Below are 25,536 nucleotides of genomic sequence, written 5' to 3'. Positions count from 1 at the left end.
TTCTAGTGCGAAGGCTTCAGTTTAGATAGCATCCTCTGATGAGGAATAGTTTATTTTGTCATTTATCTTTGAATGTTAGTAAAATGAAGAAAATGAGCAATTTTGATATGTCCTGTAAAGACAATAGGGATAAGCTCTCGAGAAGTAGGTGTTTTTTGTTGAACTTATTCAAATTTTGGAATGGATACAATGCTGACCGGTGGTCACCTAGTTTCCTCCAGGTAGGTGACTAGCCGGGGGACATGATTGTAAATTTTTCTAGAACAGTAAATATAGAGAGCTCTACCATGTTTGCAAAAAAAAAAATATTTAATTAAAAAATTTCCCAAATTTAGAAATCCACGTGAAGCTTTAATGTAAAAAAGGTGGGTAAAAAGAATCCACGTGAAGCTTTAAAGTAAAGAGTGGCTTTAAAAAAGATGCATAAATACTTTACAATTTAAAAAAAAAGCTTCACGTGTGGCAATGTGCTGTGAAAAGACAACCACTGTGAATCTCCTTCAAATGCAGCCACAAATTTAATCTCCTCTCCTCAAATTTAACGCAGCGAACAAACGCAATCTTTAACCACTGTAGCCGCTACTTTTCCACTGCTTTAATCATCGTGAGTACTCTTCATTGAACCTGCGACAACGTCACGATTTTACATTCCTCAACTCAGCTAACAGGCCTCTCCTTCTTGCAGCTCTGATACCATGTCAATAGTTGCATATGGATGACATGAATTGGCAAACAACACAGGAGGAGCTCACAGGTGCGGATCACCAGGAGCTCCTACAAGCAAATATGCCACTTAGGCATCACATTAAACTCTAATAATAAATAGATACACATTGTTAGGGATAGTAAATCAAATCCCTAAATGATAGGAATTGAATATCCAAGAAAATCACAATCATAACTACGTAACAATAATCACCTAATCTTCATTAATTCTAACATACATCTTATGTTGCTAGAACTAAAAAAGACGTAAAAATTAACTAAGTTATAGTAGCATCATCATCTTCTTTATTATTATATTCTTACTATAAATATATATATATATATATATATATATACAAGTTAAACATATATAGATTTCTTAAACATGGAAATTCACCATCACTTTACCATGGATAAATTATTAATCTATAAGTAAGGTTTGTTAGAATATCATGGGCCAATAGCATGGGTTATCAATACTGCATCCCTAAAAAATCGTTAAAACATTTCATATGACACTTGTTGATATGATTTTTTTATTTAATTTAATCAATTTAATTAAAAGGAAAAAAATGGCATAACTACTTTAAAGATAAATCTCAACCTTTGATTTGTAAATACTACTAAAAATATTCTAGAATATTTTACGGAGTTTAAATCTTTACCATCCACCTAATAATTATTAATAATTTAATTAAAAATTTAAAAACCTTATTCCAAAATAAAAAACCATATTGGTGTAATAGCAAAATTAAAAATGATTGAAAAAAAATATAAATAATAAAATGAGTGAAGATGAATCTTTTGCGATTAAATAAAACACATGACCTAAATGGAAATCGTATAAAGTTAGCCCTAAAATTATCTTTGATTGTTTAAGTTTATATTACTGATTTATAAAGAAACAAATTAATCTTTTTTTTGCTAATGCAAGAGTTGGACCTTCTTTTTCATTAATAAAATACATAATTTACACCATTCCACGAGGAGCTGTGGACCAAGGAAGAAACCCAAAAACAAACAGGAAACGGGCCCGAGGCAAAAGCCCTACCCCTACAAACCAAACCTCTAAACTCTTAAAAGCAAGACAAAGTTGAAGCTGGCAACGGACCCAAAGAGGAACAAAAGTACCGGTCTAAATGGAAATCATGTCCGAAAAACCCACAAACCCATGAATTTGTAGAGCGAACCAAAACATTTTGCATCCCGCCTAGAACAATTTGCATCTCGCCAAGAATAAAAAGCATTAATGCCTCCCGCCATCTTCCTGACATGCATCTTTAATCTCCACCGTTGAACCTTCTCACCCGATCCAACGGTTGTGGCCAGTTTCGCAATACTAAGAAGTGTGACGCTTACCCACATGGACCACCAACATGCTCGATCAATACCAACTGTAGATTCACCTCGCTTGATCCTACGGCTGAGGATCATATCGCACCGGCCAACATCACCAGACAATAGCGTGCGATGAGGGCAATATTCCAGCCGACCCCACTACCACGTGTAGCCCACTGAATGGAATCGCTTCAAATTCAGAAAAACCATTTCTTGCTTGCAAGGCCCGTGATCACCGTAAAAACACCCCAGACCCGGTATAGTGATCAAAGATGAAAAACCCATGGTTTTGAGGCCACCGAGAGTGCTCGGATTCTGACCTTTCGCTGTGTCTTCTCTTCCCAAACCTAAGAAAGAAGAAACTCCTACCATCCTGCCTCTCTTCCAAGAACCAGAGCCACCCGATTAGCTACCACTGAGATCCGCTAAAAAAGTACTTACCCGGGTTACAAAGGTCGGGATTGGCCTGCAACCCACTAAAGACCTGATAGTGAAAAAATCGATAAACATAAAGCACCTAATTCAACTAGACTTCGTCTCCATGGCTTTGCTCCGAAACATGATCCTATCGTCATCTGCTTGGTCATGACAATTCGCATTTAACCTACTTTGAGGCGGCTCTTGCCAGCTCATCGCAACTCTATTCTCTGCGCTGATCACTCCTTGATTGGCCAGAAGATCCACCAATTTATTGGCCGTTCTTCGTACATGTTTAAAACTAACTATACGAAAGCTTTGGAGGTGATGCTGAATCCGTTGAAAGCCCTGGATTATCCTCCAATTTCTTGAGACTTTTTCTAGCTTTGTTCCCCAGCTGATTCTCTTAACCGATTTAATGATTAACTCAGAATTAGCTTCAACAATGACATTTTGGTGGTTATCCTGTTGCAGGAAATCTAAACATTGCTCCATAGCCATCAATTCCGCCATGTTGTTGGTGGCTCTTCCTAAATGACAATATAAAATGAAAAGGATGCTTCTATTCTCATCCCTTAACACCCCTCCATAACCAGCAATGCCCAGGTTGCCTTTTGAAGCCCCATCAATGTTGTATTTCAAAAAACCCTTAGGGGGAGGATGCCAGAAATCTTGCTCAGAATCCATGGATATTACCTTCCTATCCAGTCCCTGAGGAATAAGTCCCTACAAACCCAACTCTCTGAGAATTCTCAATTCTGCTGCTTAAGGTGGGTTCTTAAGGAGATTTTGCATAATAGTGCCGACCGTTTCCTTAAGTTGTTTTAAGATCTACTCAAAAAGGCATTGGGATGGCCTCTTTTCATTCTTGAATATTCTATTGTTCCTTTCTTTCCAGACATTCCAAATAATGAAGCTCGGCGTGATAACCCATGTTGAGCCAAGAACTTCATAATATGAAAAGTTTCTTCTCCATTTGTTTAGGTTGTTGATGATACTCCCTTTTTCCCTATCAGACTGTTGGAAAATGGTGGCAAAAGAATCCCACAACCTGGAGGTGAAAATGCAATTGTTGAGAAGGTGCTCCATTGTTTCCTCTTGGGCTTCACAGAGCTAACATCTGGAAGGCCCCAGGACACCCCTCTTCCTAATATTATCCCAGTTTAGAATTTTCCTATGCTGAACCAGCCACATGAAGAGTTTAATTTTCATCCAGCCTTGATGTCTCCATAGGTCTTGCCAAATCCTATCCAGAGCTTGGGAATTCAGGTCAAGGAGAATGAGTTTTGCCTCCTTAAGATTAAAGGTACCCTCATTATTGTTACCCCATCTCAGTTGGTCTTGCCCCTCTGACATTAAAATCTTCCTTTGTTCTAACAATTTTAATAGTGTCTCTGCTTTAGCCTTCAGGGGGCTATCATCCCTAAAATCAAAGTTCCTCCAGGTTCTCCATTTTCCTATATTGTTGGTTTGATCCCAAAAGTCTTTTACTTTATATAACCCTTTAGTATCTGTCTCTTCCTTGAGGTCCCTCAAGTCTTCTTTTAACAATATAGGTTCTTGTTGCCATTTATCCTTCCAGAATAGAGCTAGGTCTCCCTCTCTAATTTCCCAGAAGCTGTTTTCTTGAATTAAGCTCTGGTTCTCCCAAGCCTTATTCCAAATGTGTGAGCCCTTTATATTTCTAGACATCCTTATGAGATCATTATTTTGCCAAGTGTTGGCATATTTTTCTTTCCAAATAATAGCCCACTGAGCCTCTGGTTCTTTTACTCATCACCACCATAATTTTGCTCCTAAAACTTTGCTTAGAATCTCAGGATCATCTAATCCAAGCCCTCCATGGTTTTTAGGTTTGCAGATTTTTTCCCATGCTACCAAGTCCCATTTCTTTCTTTCTTCCCCCTTGCCCCAAAGAAAGTCTCTTTGTATGGTTATGAATTGTTGCAGGACTCCTTTTGGTGCTGGGAGAGCTAATAGCATGAAGACTGGGATTGATTGTAGGCAACCTTGGTGAGCACCAACCTACTAGCCAAGTTTAAAGATCTAATAGTCCATTTCCTGATTTTATCTTGAAATTTATTAATCACTAGCTCCCATATGCTCTTGTGTAAAGGTTTGGCTATTAGAGGAACTCCCAAATATTTTGAAGGGAGGATCTCCCTTTGAAAGCCCAAAATTCTGGATATATTTCTCTGAATAGCAATATGAGTATTAAAGAAAAAAATCTTAGATTTGGAGAGATTAACTTCCATACCTAAAGCCATGGAAAAGTCTCTCAGGATTTGTTTATAAGCAAGAGCTTCTTTGACCATGGGGATTCCCTGCAGCATGGTATCATCAACAAATTGTTGATGAGTCAAGGCCTGTCCATTTTCAGAAAGTTGGAGACCTTTGACTTTACCAACTACTTTAGCATGCTTGATAGATCGACCCAGCCCTTCCATCATGAGTATAAAGAGAAATGGAGAGAGTGGATCTCCCTGCCTGAGGCCTTTTGAAGGAATAAAAGTCTCCGAGGGAGAACCATTAACAGGAATTGAAAAGCTGGGAGAAGTAACTAGGGCCATTACCCATCTAATCCAGTTGTGATCAAACCCAAAAGCAATGAGAAATTTCCTGATATAAGTCCAATTCAGCTTATCATAAGCTTTGGCTATATCCAATTGCATGATCATTCCAGCCTTCTGATTGATAGTCAGTGAGTGCACCACCTCATGAGCTTGAATGATGTTGTTGAGGATTTGCCTACCTTCCACATACACAGATTGTTCCACCGACACCAGGGTAGGAAGAAGAGGTTCGAGTCTATTGGGCACAACTTTGGATATTATCTTGTAGACCACATTGCACAAGGCTATGGGTCTAAAACTGTCAGGAGTTTGAGCCAATTCATGTTTAGGGATCAGGGAGATAAAGGTGGTATTAAGCGCCTTTAAAATGGTTCTATCCCTCTTGGAATCTTCAACTACATTCAGAATGTCCTATTCGACTATATTCCAGCAAGCTTTAAAGAAATCTATATTGAATCCATCTGGGCCTGGTGCCTTACCATTTTTCATTTCTTTTAGGACCTCACTAACCTCCTCTTCAGTCACCGGTCTATTGAGGTTGAAATTGTCCTCTCTGGATACCAGCTTAGGTATATGTCTTGTTAAATCCTTGATGGAGTGTTCTCTATCTGAATAGGTTTCCTTTGCAATACCATGAAAGTGTTGAACTAGCACTGCTTCTATTTCTTCATGAGAATTGAGAAGGTTACCTCCCTCGTCCTTGATCGAAGAAATCCTATTGTGAGCTCTGTTTGCCATAGTGGATCTGTGGAAAAATCTAATGTTACATTCTCCTTCTTTTAGCCATTGAACTCTAGATTTTTGTCTCCAAATATCTCCTCTTGTTTACATAATTTCTCCCATTCTTGGTGATATTTAGTGGCTTGATCACTTCTATCTTTATCAAAACCCTCGTGATAAGGGTTTGGTTGAGTTCCTGTATTTTGCCTTCAACAGATTTTTTTGCTTCAAAAATATTTCCATATTCATTCTTGTTCCACTCTTTGAGCCTGAGCTTGACATGTTTTAGTCTTTTTTGAAGAAGGAATATTCTTGTGCCCTGAATATTCAAATCGTTTGACCACCAGTTGGCTATGTTGTTGATGAAATCTGGGTGGGTGAGGCAGATGTTTTCAAATCTAAACAGTCTATTCCTGGGGGTACCAATGCCCTAAATTTCCAGTTGAACTGGTTAGTGATCAGAGCCTCCAAAGGGGAGAGCTCTTGCTACTATTTTCTTGTCCTTGAGCATAAGATCCTCCGAGATTATGAATCTATCTAATTTGGAGGCCACCTGAGACTCTCCTCCTCTTTTATTGTTCCAAGTAAAAATACCATTACTCATTACAATATCCACTAGCTTCATATTATCTATGAAGGTTTGAAATGCCCTAGAGTCTTTATTTAGAATTCTGGTTCCCCCTTTTTTCTCCGAAACTGATTTGATCATATTGAAATCACCCCCCAAGATCCAAGGTATTCCTACATGTCTATCTCTGAGATCCTCCAGAGAATCTAGAAGCTTGAGTTTACCATCCATTCTTTGGGGACCATACACATTCGTGACCAGGTAGGTTTCCTTATCTCCCATAGGCTGAATGACCACTGATAAATAATCCCTAGATGCCTCTGCATCTATAATGCCAATTTTTGGGGGGTTCCAAAGCGTGAGAATGCCTCCTGCTGTATTCTCTGCTTTGACTTCTAGAAACTAAAATCTATTGAGCCATTTGCTGTTTATCTCTTTTATTTTTTGAATGGAACATTTAGTTTCCTGGATGAAGATCACATCTGGTGCTACTTGTTTCATCCTATTACTAAGTAATCTTTGTTTTCTTTTACTGCATAGACCCCTAATATTCCAAGAAGTGAACTTCATTATTAAAGATTTGTAAAGGAGTAGCTGGTTAGGTCTTTCATCTTACCTGAGTCTATCATTAGCTTTCCACATTCCATCAAAAGCTCGTTCTGCTTTTTCCTGCCTCTTTTCTTTCCTGGGTTTCTGGGTGCTAATCCTGGTGTGGTTTTCATAGTTTTCACACCTTCGCTACCCTACCTTTCATTATTCCTTTGCTTCTCTAGCCCTATGGTCTGAGTTTTCCATATAAACAGCTGCTAAACTCTATTGAACTCCTCTAGAGGTAACAAATCCACTCCCTCCCTGGTTCCTTGTTTCAAGAATCCTTCTAGATCTAGATTCTCTTTATCAAGAATCTCCTGTAGTTCGTGGTCTTCCATCTCCATCTCACTCTGGGTCATTTCCTGGTCCATTTCCAGTTCTGTGTCACTCATCATTTCTTCTTTATGTTTATTAATGTTTTTTGTTTGTTCACCATCTTCTTCAATATCCTCCTCCCCTGGACTTCCTCCCTTAGCCTGATCTTCTTTTGTTGTCACCTCTTCATCTTCTAGTACTTGAAACCTATTTTGACTAGCCTGTTGCCTTTCTGTTTGATGTAGCTTTGGTCCCCTTTTGCTTCCTTTTCCTTTCTACACCACTTTGTGAAAGCTTTCAGTATCTTTCATGGTGTTAGCTTTACTCTTGTTTTCTATTTTACTGAGAGGGAAATCTCTAAATAGATGCCCATGCTCATGGCATTTGCGACATCTGAATGGAATATGTTCATAATCCACTGTTTTCACCCATTCTTCATCAAACACTTCCAAGATTACCTCATCCGGCAGAGCTCCAGAAAGATCCATCTCCACACATATTCTTGCAAAGGATGTATATTTTCCCCTTCTAGTGGCCTCAGAAGCTTTGACAAAACACCCTAACTTATTTCCTATGGCAGATAAGGATTCTGTTTGCCAATAATCCAGAGGTAGAGAGTAGAGTCTAACCCAAACCGGGACCGAGGTAAAAGTCTCACATTCTGGGACAAAATTCATAACCCATGGTCGCATATACAGGCCTGCAGCTGCGTAAAAGTAGGGCCCTCCTTCAAACACTCTGTCCTTATCTTCAATATTAGCAAAGACCACAGTAAAGAATCCCTTTGACCCAAGATGTAGGTCTATGCTTCCTTTTGGTTTCTAGTGGTATTTAATCCATGTTTGTAAAGCTTTTTCAATGGGCCATAAACCCATGAATTTACAAATGATTGCATATGTCTGCATGTGGTCCCTATGCGCCTGCAGAGCAGGATCATTTAAAACTACTCTGGGAGTGATCGTAGTTTTGGGTTTGCATGGTCCCTTTTGTGCTTTGTCTTTTGTTCCTTGTTCCTTGTCTGCTTCCTCATTTTCTCTAGTGCTGTTATTCTCCCTAGATTTAGAACCATCTTGCTCCTCTTCACTGTTTCTTTGCCTTCCATCTGAAGGACCTCTATCATATTCTATTGGTTTTTTACCTCTGCTGGCCACTGCCTGCTTGTAGGAGGGAGTGGAGCTCCCTCCTTTGCATCCTTCCATGGAGAAAAAACCCTGCAATGCCTGTAACCCTAGCTCAACAATCGCTCCCACCGGTCATTTCCCACTGTCATAATCCATAAAGAAACAAAGTAATCATTTAAAAAAAAAAAAAAATCTTCTCCCTTGCAAATCATCAAATGTTTATTTTAAACTTTGTACTTTTCCTTCGATCAATAATGGATACTCATTGATGAGTGAGTTATAAGTGAATAACTAAATTAAGATAAATCTTGCCAATTTTAAAAAGAATAAAAGATACAACGAATTGATAAATTTGTACTAAATTATGATAAATCTTACAGATTTTAAAAAGAAAAAAGATACAACCAAATCCTAAAGGGCCACAACCACAACATCACGTCACAATCTCACTATTCTAATTTTTATCATTAGCTCTTCCTAACTATTTTTTTTTGTTAATTTTCTTTTTTTAATATATAACATTAAACATTTTTTATCTTTTATTTTTAAGGATATTTTAATTGCATAGGTGGAAGAGTTGCCCGGAAAGTTATGGAAATTCCGGTCATATTTAAAGAAATTCGGCAAGGATTTTTGTAAATCTAAGTTATAGTTATTAAACTTCAAAATTTTAGTTGTCCTAGAAGTTTTTGATGGTGCTGAATCCATTTCCACCATCAAAAACACGATTCAAAGACTCCCTCTACAAGATTTTTTGAATTTTTTTTGACGCAGATTCCAACCACTTTTAGCCGTTTGAATAAATCCTCAGCCTCGTTAAATGACTCCTATTTTAATTGTATTGTGATTCTCTAAAATCGTCCTTAAATTTTTAGAGAAATAAATTAGAATAGCTACTTATATAGTGATATGCCTTAATACACTATGAACCTCGAACCCGTTAGAAGGAATGGTGAAAACTTATATAATCATATATTTATATGCTTGAATACGCTAGTTGTAGCCCATTAAAAAGAGGCGGTGCCATTAAATACAAATCGGAAAACAATGGTGTTAAGATTGTTTCATATGTTTGTTGATTTTTTTTGTAACCACAGAAGACGATATAATCCGCTGTGTACACTGCATACCAAATGGAATTAAAACCCAACAATAGAGGATTACAACCGAATGGATATTAAAATTATTGTTTCCACGAAATGAGAGAGGAATCAGATAATAGAGATGACCAGCTAGAAGCCCGACCCTCTCTGGAAAACGTCGGGTGAAACTGCTCATCCCAACTGGAGGGAAAACAGTTGTCTCAAAAGTCCCAAGATTTGGATAAAGATCCGATCAGTATTTCCTTCACATCACCATTCCGTCGGTTTTCATAATCTTTATCCGATAATAACGATGGATTATTCCTCATAGGAGCAGCTTACCCATCTTGCTCTCTTCTGTGTATAGAGTGATGGAGACTTCGAACAGACATACCTATGCTACACTATTCTCAGAGATGGAGTTTCAAAGAGATACCTATGCTATTCTATTCCCGAAGATCGAGACATCAAACAGAGATACCTATGCTACAATATTTTCGGTGATTCCTTTTAGCTCGTCGTATATGGCTTGCTTATACAATTGTTATTCTAATATAGAGAGGAGCGTGGGTGAACCAAAGATGAATAATGAGCCTGAGGCTTGGGATTTTACAACAGATTACTACCGATTCCGATGTTTCGTTCACCTCCATTTTATTTCTCAATTAAATTCGAAAAATTTAATAAGAATTCAAATATTTTTCAACTTTCCATTTGATTTGTCAATTAGTTTGACCCAACGACCGTCCTCACGAATTTTTTATTGCGACGTACTTCAACATGAATAGTTTAGATTTCTGTGCTATGGAATTATATGTCTACTCAGTAATGCGAAACAATGTCCACATTTTCATCATGTTATAAAAGAATAGCCTATGAAATAAAATTTGACAAAGGGATACATCTAACAAACATATTCTAACAATTCCATGTGCGAGCCATATGAAAGATGTTAAAGAACAATGTTTTTCGTGAAATAAAATGTCCCAAAATTACATCTCCCCAATATAAATATACATATATTTAACATTTTTATGTGCAAGCTATTGAAAATATCTCAAAGTTAACCTTTATCTAGGGGTTGCATTTTGCAAAAGATTTCTCAAGTTTTTATAATGTTTAGCCCATGCTCACATGGTCTAGCAATAAGAATATTGATGTGTAGCTCATGAGACCTTAGCATTCCTAGGCCTTGAAATCGCAAAGTGATGGGAAGCACTCAGTCAGAACACATGGTTCTAGGAACTTGTTGCATATTACGCAGTTTTGGAGGACAAAGGAGCTTAGGTGATTGCGTAGTTCAGGAGCTCAGGGCTGAAGTTTGAACCTTGAGACTACGCAATGCGCAGTACTGACTGGGTAGGAGAGAGAAATTGCACAATTTTGGGAGTCAATGAGCCATGTTGAATAGATTTTGCATTGTTTCAACCAACTTTACAGTTCTAGGAGGCAAAGTAGGTCTGGTGCTTGTGCAGTTCAAGAGTTCAGGGTTTGATCTTGAGCTCACCAATTGCGCAATGTGTAGTTGGGGCCAAGTTGTAGACTTGGATTACGCAATTCTAGGAGCCTGTTGAAGGCTCGAAAAATCGGGACTCCAACAAGGGGGATAACCACCCAGTCTGGACCTTAGGATATCTCCTTTTCGGTTTGGAATAGTGGCTCCAACTGGGGATGATGGGACCAGTTTCCCAATCTATTTATGATGTTTGTGCTAACGAGGTGATGTTTTTCTTTTTGGGGTTTTATGAAGTGAATACTTATTCTAATTTTAATCTATCTTCTAACTATCATATGTGATCTATCATAATCAAAGAAAACATCTAACTTTAAAACTATCCCGGGAGTAACGTTTATATATGCGATCTAAAATGATTTCTGAAAGTAATTGATAATAAAGATCATTCAATCACATTAAGAAAAGAATCCATTTGATAATGATCGTTTCGTATAAAAAGTTAGCCGAAATGATATGAAAGATATATCGCATAAAGAGTCATTCACATATTCAGCATAAAGAATAAATCATCATCATACAAAAGTGCAATAATGATAACTAAGAATTTAAACTTTCATACATAAATAACTGAAAATGATTTATTGCTTGATACACAAGTAAAAGGTATTAAGAGATAGAAGTACCATTTGTAATACGTCCTACTCATATGCTCCAGCAATATGGATCTATCTTCAAATCACTTAACATCAACTAAGAGTACAAAAATGCAATTTCAGTAGAAGATGCTAAACTCAAGTAGAAAATAAATCTCATTCCATTAATTTTACCAAAACCTCCTCAGTGGGGGGCATAAGTGCATGTTCTAAAGAATGTTTTTGATAAAATTTCTGGACCCCTCTCTAAATGCATGAGAGGGGTTTAAATACTAATCTATGAAACTTAAAAATAGATATTTACAAAAATAAATGAGGAGGTTTAAACGACCTGCCTCATTTTAAGCAAAAAACAAAAACAAAATATGTCTATGACTAATCCTGCATCTGATCCTTGAGATCGCAAATATCCAGCATCGGCTTTAAGAGTGTCGGTTGGCCGACTTTAGCTTTTAGTTGTCCTGCAAATACAACATTGGTGAGTGCTAGCACTATTTTCTCAGCGGAAGTCATCAGTCATTTTAGGGTCATCCATTGGCTGTGTGGTTTCACTAGATACTCCCAGTATGCTTCCCAATTCAATCTATTTACCTATTTAATTGCCTCTTCCCTTTCCTCCGTTGCTTGTTTCCACACTGCTTGAAGCTGTTGTGCTTTTGGAAGAAATCCAGGGGTAGTTTCTGCTACCAAATTAGCCTTGTGTAGATTTTCACTTACACATTCGTTGACACTGTTCGCTGCTGTCGCCACATCCTCCATTGCCTGTTCTGCCTCCCTTAACCGAGAATCCCATTTCGCAAATAAAATTTCTTTGTGCGATTCATCAATTTTGGGCATGTCTGCTCTTTTCCCTTCTTCAAATTTCTTCTAGTTTAAGAAGTCTGAGACTTTCTTAAAAATTGAATCATATTCAAGTTGTAATTCCACAACTTGATTTGTTATGTTATCGCTCATTTCGCAGTGGGAATTCCACTGCGAAATCTTCTGGCATAATAGTTCTTTCTGTTGTAGAAGCTGGGAATTGAGACCAAGTGCCTCTGTGACAAACTGTTCTATTTTGGGATCATCTTTATGCAGTTCTATTATACTTTGTAACTATTCTTCTTTACTAGCTAAACTGCTTTGATGTGCCAACTACATTTGCTGAAAGTCTTGCTGAAGTTTTGCCAACTGTGTTTCTGCTTGTTGGTTGATGCTGACCTGCTGTAACTGTTGTTCCAATAACAAAATCCTATCTTCTTTTTCTTTTAGCAGCAGTTGTACCTCTGCTTCTTTGTCAATGGTTGTTGAAGCGTATGCACCTGCGACCTGTGAGAGCCTAGTGAGATTTGCCGATGGATCTATAGATGGGTCTTTCCAAAGAACATCCAGAGGTTCATCCTCGGGAGCGAGCACAAAATCCAATTTTCTTTTATTTCTTTGTCTTCTAACTACGGCTTTATGTTGAGGGCTGTAGAATACATCTAGAGGAGGAATTTCCTCTATTCTCAATACAATTTCAGATGTGGGAGCAATAGGAATATGCTTTGTTTCCTGAGTACTAACAGCTCTTTCTATTACCATTTATGTGGTCGTCTCTTTTGGGTTTGTTGGTGGCTTTGCGTTTTGTTCCTTTGTGTTGAGTAACTTATTAAAACTTTCTCAATCTTCTTCTAAATCAATTATAGGCGGCTTTGCTTGCTTTGTAGTTGGAGTTGAGACCTCCGCTTGATTTACAAACGAAGTCTGTTGATCAGACTCTGTTGTGGATTGGGTTGTGTCTTTTATTGACTCCTCGCTCTTGCTGTGTTCATTTTCTGATATTTTTTTATATTGATCATAGGACTTTTCTGCGGATTCATTTCCAAAACTTGTTTTGGACTTCTCTTTTGAATCTCCACTTATGCTTATGCTGGGAGTAGGATCTCTTATTGGTTCAATGAGTAATTGGTCCAATGGGACCTTAGATAACCTCTGTTTTCTGTAATTATCAAAAGTTTGGAGACCTTCTTGGTCAAAAATAATTTGTGCCATATGCTGAACTTCTTTGAAGGTGTTTTTCTGTAGGAAAACATCATCAAAGAGATCTTTTTCATGGGTAAATATTTTTATTTTAACCATTGTGGTAAAATCTTTTACAATACTAAAGGGATCATATTCCCTTCCCAGGAACTTGGGTAGTTGTAAAGATAATACATTATTAACTTCTTTGAAAGCATGTCCTAATTCATGCAATGAAAATGCTCCGCATGTTAGAGGAAATTGAGGCCAAATGGCCTTCTTGGAATCTTTCAGTACTTTGCTCATTCCCCCCACGCCGCATGGCTGATAGGCTATCTCCCTTGCCATCAATTTGTCTGGGACGTAAAAAGGTAGCACATGGGGTGAAGCAATACTACCAAACACTATGATATACGTGAATAATTCTTGCCCAAACCATCTCATTACGGGGAGAATATCTACTTGAGCTTCTTGGGAAAACCTTGGGACATCTCTGTTGTAGATTTTTTTATGAATCGGAAGTATAACTCCGTGGCAAATTTTGAAGAAATGTGGCACGAAATTTGATTCTCACATGACTTTCTGATAAATTTTAATGGGAAGTTGATTTTGAACCGTCCACTTCCACCCCATAACAGGAAATTTGGAACCAAAACAAATAGCGTCCATAACATAGGCACTCATGAAAAATGGAGGGTAAACCCTCGAAGCAATGCTTCTTTTTCTTCTGTATTCTAAAATTGCAGTGGCTAAATTATCTAACAGGATTTGAGCCCAATTCATTATTGTAGCATTGATAGCTGCATCTACTAGGGGTAACCATTCTGATGAAAATTTGTTGCTGTCTGGTTTACCAAACAGTCTACATAACATAGTGGCAGCAAAATAGTAAGGGGAACAAAGAGAACCGGTGGCGTACATACCGTTTTTATCTTTTTTGAGTCTTTCCTCATTGTTTGACCAATGCTTCGTGCATTCTGCCAAGTCTTCATTCTCCTTGGTGAACTTCTCGACAAAGTTCTTGTTGTAGATGGCCTGGGGTTCTGGTAAATGGTACATGAGCCTCAGGTTGTCTGGAGTAAACGACCCCATGACTTCCTGGCTTGCCGTCTTGAATTCTCTGTCAGATATGTCCGCATCATCTATAATCCATTTAACCATGTCGGTGTAAGGGAGTATCTTTGGCCTTGCAGCAATGCGGTGCAAGAATGAGCATGCAAGCTCAGTCAAAGAAGCATCAGAAGAGCCGCATCCATCCGTTGTAACTGTTATTTCCATAATTCTTAGTTGTTCTTCCTCCAATAACTGATACATAGTTTCCCACGTAGATGTCCCTGCATCTCGATTACAGGTAGTGTCTGTGAATAATGGGGTCATTTCTGACTTTTCAGAAGCGGGTGCCTTTCCTTTCTTCACCATTTCTTCGGATGTTCTGCTCTGTGTGTTCTTCCTGAAAGTTACAAGCAGAAAGAAGAATAGGATAAAAATGATAGTAAATGTAGAAATAATCAATAGAGAGTACGAAAATAAGGTGACGGAGGGTCTTTAATTCTAAATCATTTTAAAAGATATCAACTTACGTCAAATGACCTTTCACAACTGATCGTAATCGTTTTTAATAAATGTCCACTAATGAACCATTATGCTTGACTTAATGTTCATAACTTCACATCGAAAGTCGAGAAGTACTCTCCTAGAATCATGAGCCCTTTAAGTTGTGATTAAAGCGATTTTACGATTTGCTATGCAATATCGCAGATCGCTATATCGCAAAAACTTGTTTTCATTAAGAAATACCACCATGTGAGTTGGTGTAATATGCGATATGCGAGATACTATCACATTTTGCAATATCCACTTACGCTTTATCAAGTACTGCCACATGGTTGGAACTGCGATGCAAGATGGTTATAGGAATTTTATGATTTCACATTTCGCGGATTGCATTTTAATGGGGTAACTTTTATGCGGGAGGTCCACTGTAATTGTTTTTTCGATGCGAGACTAATCTTCTTTAAAGCAGGTTTTTTCAAGATTTACTTTAATATTCATGACTTTCTGGGTACAAAGTTATTCTTAGGCTTTTTGATCATGTGGTGCTTATTTATGAAACTTAATGTTTATGAAGTTTTATGTGCTTAATGTATGAAAAGGTCCTTTCATGATTTTAGCAAGTTCCTCTTTGACATCTTATTTTATTCTAAAAATAAAAAGGCATGACTAGATGCTAAGATTTGATTTTATTGGAAGGGTCCCCATTTACTAGTGTTATTACTAACATAAATAAATGGGGGGTTCTTGATAGGCACAACAATTGGCGATTCACTTGGAAGAACCAGTTATCTCTAGGGTTTTTTTGAATTTTCTAAGACTTCCAAAATAGAGATGGTTTTCAAAATGAAACTTTATTGTACGAAATATAAGGTAAATAGTGTTAATTATTAATAACATCATCTTCTAACTATCTTTATTCTGATTATCTTCTTCTCAGAGTCAGTTATTTTACTCACATCAGTCATTACTTGGTTTGTAAAGATAAAACAAAGCATCTCGTTAGATCAATTTTGGTGTACTCATTTGTCGTAGGTAGAGCCTCTGCTACCAGTAGGCGTTCATAGCCTCGACAGGGTTACCTGTTACCCAGCAATGATCTAGTGTCCCACTTGAGAAAAATGCAATTTTCAAAGATAAATCCTCATATATACTTATTGCTTTTTCTTTTCTTATTTCTCTTTTATTTCTTAAAGAACAATGTCTTGGTTTGGTGGCCAAAATTGACAGTGCCATTCACTTGATTTATAACTTAACTGAACAAGCTAGCTCGTGATGAGACCCCTTGTCTTTTGATTGAAACAATCTCAAGCCATTACCCTGTTTTGATATTCAGTATGGCAATGTCAGTTAGTTATAATCTTTATGATCATGATAAGCCGGCTCTTGATGAGACCTCTTATTCTTTAAGTTTAAAGTGTATAATTGGATTACTCCTTGAATCTTGCAAATTCCTCAAGTGGGGGGGAAGTCATTGGTTCCTTAAGAATTCTCCTGGACGACAATTGTAGAGTTTAAAAATAGCTTTTCCGCAGAGAGTCTTTGTTTTGTTATTGATACCTTTTGTGACTGATGTAAGGAAAACTTCTTCCTAAGGTTGATTCTAACCAAAACTTAGATAGTTGAAACAGAAGAATAGGCAAAAATTTTCAAAATAATAGCACTTAACCATATGTTTCATAAATGGAGATTAATTTTCATAACCACTCCTACTTATACAAGCGAAAAAACAAAATTGAAAAGAGAGACTATTCTTTTCGTAAAACCAAAAGTGAACTTTCTCAACCTGTTTTATTATCAAAAGAAAACTTAAAAACTAAAATCTACAGAAAAAATAGAAGAGATGATCTTCTATGGAAAATATTTCTTTAGGATCTGTCCATTAACAGGTAAATATTCCCTTTTCCCTGCTAAATCTTGTAACATGAAAGTTGATGGGCCAATGAGTTCAACAATCTGGAATGGTCCAAGCCACATCCGTTGGAATTTAGTATGCTTGCCTTTCTCTTCATGGGCTTTATCCCATTTTAATACTAAGTCTCCAAGTTGAAAATATTTTCTAGACTAAGTTTGAATCAAAAGAGGCTTTCACTAATTGTTGGTGATGCGCATGGGTAATCCTGGCCTTTTCTCGTTCCTCCTCAAGTTTAAGGATTTGTAATTGTCTTAATTGCATGGATGAGGAAGGAGTTTCTTCAATGAATTGAACCAAGGCTAGTGAAGGAATAGCTAGATTTGTTGGTAATACTATTTATTTCCCATAAACTAAATTAAAAGGAGAAGTACCAATGGATGTTTTCTGAGTTATTTGATCTTCCCAAAGAGCATACACTAAAGACTTATGCCAGTTTCTTTTATTTTGATCAATAGTTTGTTTAATAATTCTAATAAGGTTTTTGTTCGTTGATTCAGCTAACCCATTTCCTTGTGGATAATAATTAGCAGAATATTTGAGTTTAAAACCTCTTTTGAGAGCAAAATCTGTCATGGCATTACCTGAGAAATAGGATGCATTATCAAACATTAAAGCAGAAGGTAAGCCAAACTTGGTGATTATGAATTGATCTATAAATTCGATGATACTCTCAGAGTTGGCTGTCTTGAGTGGAACTGCTTCTACCCATTTGGTAAAGTAGTCGGTAGCTGTAAGGATGTATGTTGTAGGGAAAAGTATCCAATACGGAATGACCCTATCCCACTCTAAGGGTGATAGTACCTCAGCAACAACCGAAGCAAAGCTATCTAAGATTTCTTCTTTATGAAAGTAAAACAGGGGAGAAAGGGATCCACTAACTGATGTCTTTCGCTAATGATTGATCCAATCTTCTCTCCTTGCTGCTTGCTCCCAGCTCCTTGCTCTTTCACTGGCCCAACTACAAAAGATCCTGCAAAAAGGCAAGAGAGGGAAACTACAAGAAGCATACATTCATAATTGATTCAAGGATTAGAATAAATCAAATACACAAGTATAACAATACACCATTGAGACACATGCATATAGAAGAACCTCAAATGCTTTATTAATGGAAGAAGTAAAGTTCAAGGAGTGTTACAACCATAAGAGGCCCAATCCAGCAACACCTCCCAGCAGAAAGAAATCTCCTCTTCACCTCCTTCAAAGCAATCACCCAATAGCTCTAAACTCAAACCAACAACACTTCCTTACATTCACAAAATTCCAGCCTCCCTAGACCTCATGAGAGAGCTCTATATATAGGAGTTTTGGAGAAAGGATGAGTCAGCTTGAGAGCTGACTAGTGTCCTCTCCCACTTCAGTTATACTTCAGTTCTTGAGTCCACTTGGAGATCCTTGCTTCCACTTGGAGTTTAAGAACCTCTTACTCATCACTAGGCGAATTCCCTGATCCAAGTGTCATTTTGGAAGCTTCCTGGGCATTGACACCTTGAGGAATGACTGTGCCACTTGTCCAATCTCGCTCAGCGCGGGTAGCCTTTGTTGGATTTGACATTCAACGCAGGTACAGAGAGGGGCAGTTGACATTCAGCGCAGATGCTCAGTGGAGCAGTTGACATGATCCATAAATTGCTTGTTTTTTAGTGTTTTCAGGTGGAGAACTGATTTTTAGTGCTGTGGTTTGCTGACCTTGTTCCTCTAGGGGTAGGAACAACATGTTTAGGGACTTTGGATCCCTTAGATTATGGACATTCATGCTTCATGCTGCAAAGCACAAAAATGTCTATAACAGTTGCCCCCTAAAGCATGAGGTCGTTTATCGGGTGAAATGCTTTATCAGGAGGATCCGAAGTTCATTCAATCGCTGAGAGGTGACCTGTAATAAAATACAATACAATACATTATTTTTCATTCTGCTTTCATGATCTAGCTGAGGCGGGCATTCCCATGCTCAGCTTTATAAATTCATTTTGGTACATAGAACAGACGATCGTCTGATGGTAGACTGATAATTCTCTGCTGAAATTATCATCCTTTGAGTAGGATGATCATCTGCTGCAATGATGTACATGACAAATGTCTTTATATTTCCTGAATATATCTCGCAGCCCAGATGGATGAAACTAGATCCGGGGTCTTCAAACTCGTTCGATCTTCACTCTAAGTACAAGTCGATCCATGTGAGAACTGCGCTGAAGTCGAACATGGAAAGACATCGCTTGATTACCGGTCAATGATGTAAACCGTTAACAAGCGCGAGAGGAATCACCGATAATGATAATGATCCTCAAGGTACTGTAGTACAATTCACGTGGTGTGAATAAAGGACTTGGCGTCGAACACCACGCAAAATCTTCTGGTCGAAGGTCATTGATGTATACCTGTCGCCGGAAGTGAGAAACTTGCCATTGAGGCATGCAAGCTTCAAAGTACTGAGGGGGTTGTTCCTAGATCAACTTCTTGGATAATGAGCTGAAGTCGACAAGAAGCGATCCGTCAAAGGAGGGCCTTAATGAATCCCACATCAGTGACATGGAACAGAGCTAATGATTTTAGTGGAGGTGAATACAATCTATGACATATGATTCAGGGTGGCGATCATGGATGGATGAAGGATAATGTATGGCAGTGGATGGGACACGGTTGACTCTTTCTGAACGACATCTCTTGAACATATAACGACACTGATGCGATGGATCGGTAGCATTACCCCAAATGTGGATGGTTTGGCGAAGACCATGGTGATGAGACCGGTGAATGAAACAACCCAACCCGATGTGGTACTGAGGAAAAGTGTCATGTTCAAGAGCGACTTGCTACCATTAAAGCTTTGAGGTTCTCCCAATTTTTCCCCAGTCATTTCTGACCAGTACCTCTTTATTTTTGTCAAGCTTGAGGAGGATAACATATGCTTGTTCTATAACCTGCCCTTCGGGCAAGCCCATCACTATGTTTTAACGAGCCTAGCGATAGGGAAACTCGTTCTTGTCTAAAGACAAGTTTGTCGCTATTTAATCATTTTAACGAGTCTAACGACAAGGAAAACTCGGTCCTTTTCATTTTTAGAGAGTCTGAAAAGGTACAGAAAGTTAACTCCAAAATTCCTTTTTCGTCATCTAATCCCTTAAGTCCGAAAAAGTATAAAACAATACAGAAGGGATGAGTTTTCGGTACTTTTACGAGCCGAACAAAACAAGCGCTCGATCTTTTTGTGCAATAATCCCTTAGGTCCAAAAAGATTAAAATCTAGAGGAGGGATAGCTCTTCCGGTCGTTTAACGAGCTGGAAGGCCAAAACTCGGCAAACTTTTCATATTTTACGAGTCAGATGAAAAGAGCTCAAAGAAGACTCGTCTTTTGAGGAACGAGTGATAAACAGGGATAGTAGCAGATTCCAGGTACAGGTTGGAATTTTCCAATCACGGCAGTGTCACAAGGATGGCTAGGTGAAATCACTCTTCGCAGCTGTTCCTCAAAATGGGTAAACAATCATATGGAGGTGAACGATCGGCCAAATGACGGTGGAGGTGACAGGTGCAAACACGACCAAGGCTTTTTATGGCTGATGAATTTACGATCACAATGGTTATTTACCGGTTCATTTTTTCTGGATGAGCTTGAACTCTAAGGGAAAGCCTGCTCACAATCTTATGTTTATTTTTTAACGAGCATGAACTATGTGCTAAAACTGCTCGGATCTTGCGTTTATTTTTTAACGAGCATGAACTATGTGCTAAAACTGCTCGATCTACCAGTCATAAGATAAGAAAGTCTCCTGTGAGATAGCTATTTTTTATGGAGCTTTATCTCACGAAGCTATGCTCCGCATCCTTTCTTTATGCAAGTTCGGAAACGGCTAATCCCAAAAACAGATAAATAACCGCTCTTAGCTTGCACTCCAAAAGGTTTGCATGCCCCCAGGTATAAAATACAATTTCAAGGTTGCCCCTACTTATCCGATAAAACATTTGTTTTAAAGGGTGAGGCTTACCTCTTTCTGGTTACCCAAAGATTGTTTCGTTAATCTTTCAAACAAAACATTTCCTCGGCACTGTCTACCGAAATAGACAAGGGTGAATAACTGTTGTCAAACACGTAACCTTGACAAAAGAATCCTATTCCAGAACAACCCCTCTTCCAAATACGGACGGGGTACGGACTAGTCATATTCTTTCGCGGAAATTCTACCTTATACCCAGGGTTTCTTCTGCCCGAAGCAGACCAGGATGCATGCCCCCTGGGTTCCAGTCCCATCTTTCTGAATCACTCGCATTCATCGGGAAGGAGGACTGGGGGTGGAGACATTTCTTGATTGAAAAGACCATTCAGGGTTGGTATTTGACTATTTGCGATGCGTGATCCTGGAAATGAAAGTTGGTCTACGAGCTTGACCACCCTTCCTTCGTGTGGAAAACACATTACTCTAAAGAGTGAGGAGACTATTGCTCCCATGCAATATATATAGTCTCGTCCAAGGAGTAGGTTATAATCCAAGGGTCCTTGAATGACCATCACGTTCATTTGAACGGTCTTCCCTTTCAATGTAACAGGCACATTGGGGAGGATCCCTAATGGTCGACTGGTTCCTTTATCAAAACCTGAGAGATTTCTTATCTCAGGTAAAAGCACCGGGGAACCCAGTGCTTTCCAAGCAATAGAGGAAAGGATACTCACAGATGCCCCTTCATCAATGATAGTGCCAGCCATTACCATTCTGTAGATTTGGACAATGATTCTGAATGGTATACTGGCTGGCAACCGGGGTCTGCCTAGTTGATTCCAATCAAAGGATACAACCAGGTTGCTTGGTGGTGGGACCGAATATACGGCCGGATATGACCCTGACGATGTTCCTTCCTGCGATAAAGGAATGGGCGCATTGCCCTGATGCTCATCAGAGTCTGTGTTGATGAAAAGAATCTGGATGGTGTCATCCTTATTCTCTTCAGTGAGGGTGTCACTTGAAGATGACTCTTCAGTGACGGTGTCATTTGAAGATGAAACTTCTGAAGGGAGAACCGGGTCAACTGCCGTATCGACCTTTGGACTTTCGTCCGGTCTGGATTCAGTAGGTTCATTTTCAGTGACTGACGCTTCAGCCGACCACTTGAGCGGGCCAGCTGTATTCTCAACCAACGAAGGACTTGGCACGAGTTTTTTGTATCCAGGAGGAAGTCTTACTGGTGAAACCGGACGATCTTCCAAAACTCTCTTCGCTTCGTCTAAGAAGGGACAACGGTGGATGGCGTGATCGCCTTCACACAGTCTGCAGGGGAACTTTACTCCCCCTCTTTGTCTTGAACCTTCACTTTCGCTGGTTGACGGTAAGCATTCAACATGGCTATTAGAGGTTGATGCTCCCGAATTGTGCAAATGAGGGGACCAGTCCCTTAGTATCCGAGGAATACAGGGACAATCTCTATGGAAGTGGTCTCCTCTACATATGACACATGGCGATTTAGGCCCGGTCTGTGCTGTGTGTGGATTTTTGTCAGATGTCTTTTGCTTGCCCCCAGTCGCCTTAGGCTCCTTCTTCTTCTTCTCTCTCTTCTTCTTTTCCTTCTTCTCCATGGGAGCTTGGCTTTTGCCGGCTCTACCTTGCGAAGATGAAGGATTGGAGGAAGAGTTATAGGAAGTAGAAGGCTGGTGGGCAGCTCTAGACTGATCTAACTGTTGACTCGACTGTTCAGGAACCTTGGTGTTCTGAACTACATTGGTTGAGAATAGCCAAATTGGCAGGCCAATTGTCAGTCCTGGAAGCGACAATGTGGCCATATGGGGCGCACCAACTTCTCCCCAAGAGGAGAAAGGACTAGGATTTCCATCATGGGGAATCCCTTGGTTGGGGCGTTCCATGTTCTCAACCTACAGATCAACGCAGGAATAGGAGGTGATTATGTTCCATTTAAAATAAATTTTATAACGACGCTTTAGACACAACTTGCTTTTTCACTTTTTAAGAGTCGAGAAAAAGCTAAAGATGACTCTAGTCTCCTTCGATGTTTTAACGAGCCTGAAGTGACAAATGCTCGGATGGACTTTTTCAGTTATAGAGTTTGAAAAAGGCCAAAAGAAACTGCTCTGGAGATCTAGGCAGAGGGTGTGCCAAACCTTTCGCGAAACCACAGAATACGTTTTACGGTACGGGTGGTCGATCTTCGTGAATGCTGTGTTCACTGCATCGCGATTAGTAGGGCGGCCGACACGGCTTCCTAAGGATAAAGGCTTTTTCCTATAGGGGTCTCCCAATATATACGCGACGGTACATGGGAGCACAAGTCCGTATTGATACTTATCGCTTCACCGTGGAGGAATCACCCAACCACTCAACGCTAAGATATCACGTTTAACGACGCCGGAACACGTCTCTAGCTTAGACCTCTATGTGTTTGCGTTATGTTTCAAAGCGTTGTTATGTAAATTCAATTCATTTTAAGTTGATCTTGTTTAGCAGTTTGCCTTTATGGATCACCACGAGATGTATATACAACTTCCTAAATGCAGTCTAAGATGATAAGCAAGCTTTTCAATCTTTCAACTTTGAAAATCTTAACTACTGAGGGAAAAGAAAGACATCATCTTTTCACACAGATCATAGAGCACACACTAATGCACCTTTCCCTAAATCAACATGCAAGCTGTCAAAATGCACATGCACAATGCAGGTATTTCTTTTCTCTTTCTTAATGTTGATGTATTACAAAAAGAAAGCTGTTGTATAATTTTGAATTCAATTTCAAGTGAATGCAAACAAGCTTGTCCAAAATCAAAAGACACCTTAAGATTTACTTGTTTCGACACTAGAAATATATAAATTCAAACCATATGACGAAAGCAAAAGCTCAATCAGCTATGAACAGCAAACAAACTAACTCTTAAGATCACTACGACACTTATCACAGTTCTGGATCTAAGAGGCCACAACAAGACTAGTTCGCTTTTCGTTATGGGAAACTGTAAATGATGTAAGAAATACACAAAGAACAAACACAGTTTCTTTATACAACCGAGGCAGAATAGTGGCAAGGAAAGTTGGTTTCAGATAGGTATATTGACTGGTAACAGGCTGCAAAAACAAGGGTGAAAACAGGGCAAGAAACAGCAGGGAACCCCAGTAGCACAAGGCAAGACTGGTTCAGCGCAGGTAGTACACTGTCAGTTTGACATTCAACGTAGGTAGCCCCTTCGGGAACTGCGCTGAAATGCAGACTGCCTTCACAGTACCTGCACTGAAGAACGAAACTTTCGTTTCTCTTGGTTTCCGGGTCACAGATTGCTCAAAAATTCACAGTTTTTGGCCAAATCAGAAGCTATCAATCAAGTACACACTAAAGGGTAATTAGGAGGATGAAAAGCTATCACTAAGAGCTGTTCAGAGTCCTTGTGTATCAGCTCTTCAAACCATAAACATGCCCAGAAACTGAGCTAGAGTAGCTGCCCTCTACTTTGCATTTGAAAGATCCAAATGCAGTTCGATTCGGTACTCCCTGTGTTTATGAAATGAATAGAAAAAAACACAAACAACCAACAAGATACGATCCCCAGCGGAGTCGCCAGTTAGTTGTAGGGAAAAGTATCCAATACGGAATGACCCTATCCCACTCTAAGGGTGATAGTACCTCAGCAACAACAGAAGCAAAGCTATCTAAGATTTCTTCTTTATGAAAGTAAAACAGGGGAGAAAGGGATCCACTAACCGAGGTCTTTTGCTAATGATTGATCCAATCTTCTCTCCTTGCTGCTTGCTCCCAGCTCCTTGCTCTTTCACTGGCCCAGCTACAAAAGATCCTGCAAAAAGGCAAGAGAGGGAAACTACAAGAAGCATACATTCATAATTGATTCAAGGATTAGAATAAATCAAATACACAAATATAACAATACACCATTGAGACACATGCATATAGAAGAACCTCAAATGCTTTATTAATGGAAGAAGTAAAGTTCAAGGAGTGTTACAACCATAAGAGGCCCAATCCAGCAACACCTCCCAGTAGAAAGAAATCTCCTCTTCACCTCCTTCAAAGCAATCACCCAATAGCTCTAAACTCAAACCAACAACACTTCCTTACATTCACAAAATTCCAGCCTCCCTAGACCTCATGAGAGAGCTCTATATATAGGAGTTTTGGAGAAAGGATGAGTCAGCTTGAGAGCTGACTAGTGTCCTCTCCCACTTTAGTTATACTTCAGTTCTTGAGTCCACTTGGAGATCCTTGCTTCCACTTGGAGTTTAAGAACCTCTTACTCATCACTAGGCGAATTCCCTGATCCAAGTGTCATTTTGGAAGCTTCCTGGGCATTGACACCTTGAGGAATGACTGTGCCACTTGTCCAATCTCGCTTAGCGTAGGTAGCCTTTGTTGGATTTGACATTCAACGCAGGTACAGAGAGGGGCAGTTGACATTCAGCGCAGATGCTCAGTGGAGCAGTTGACATGATCCAGAAATTGCTTGTTTTTTAGTGTTTTCAGGTGGAGAACTGATTTTTAGTGATGTGGTTTGCTGACCTTGTTCCTCTAGGGGTAGGAACAACATGTTTAGGGACTTTGGAT

The sequence above is a fragment of the Pinus tabuliformis genome, chromosome 5_1, assembly GCF_031772625.1.
Source record: "Pinus tabuliformis cultivar Carrire ecotype Pingquan chromosome 5_1, CPIR1, whole genome shotgun sequence".
Lineage (NCBI taxonomy): Eukaryota > Viridiplantae > Streptophyta > Pinopsida > Pinales > Pinaceae > Pinus > Pinus tabuliformis.
This window is presented reverse-complemented; position numbering follows the sequence as displayed.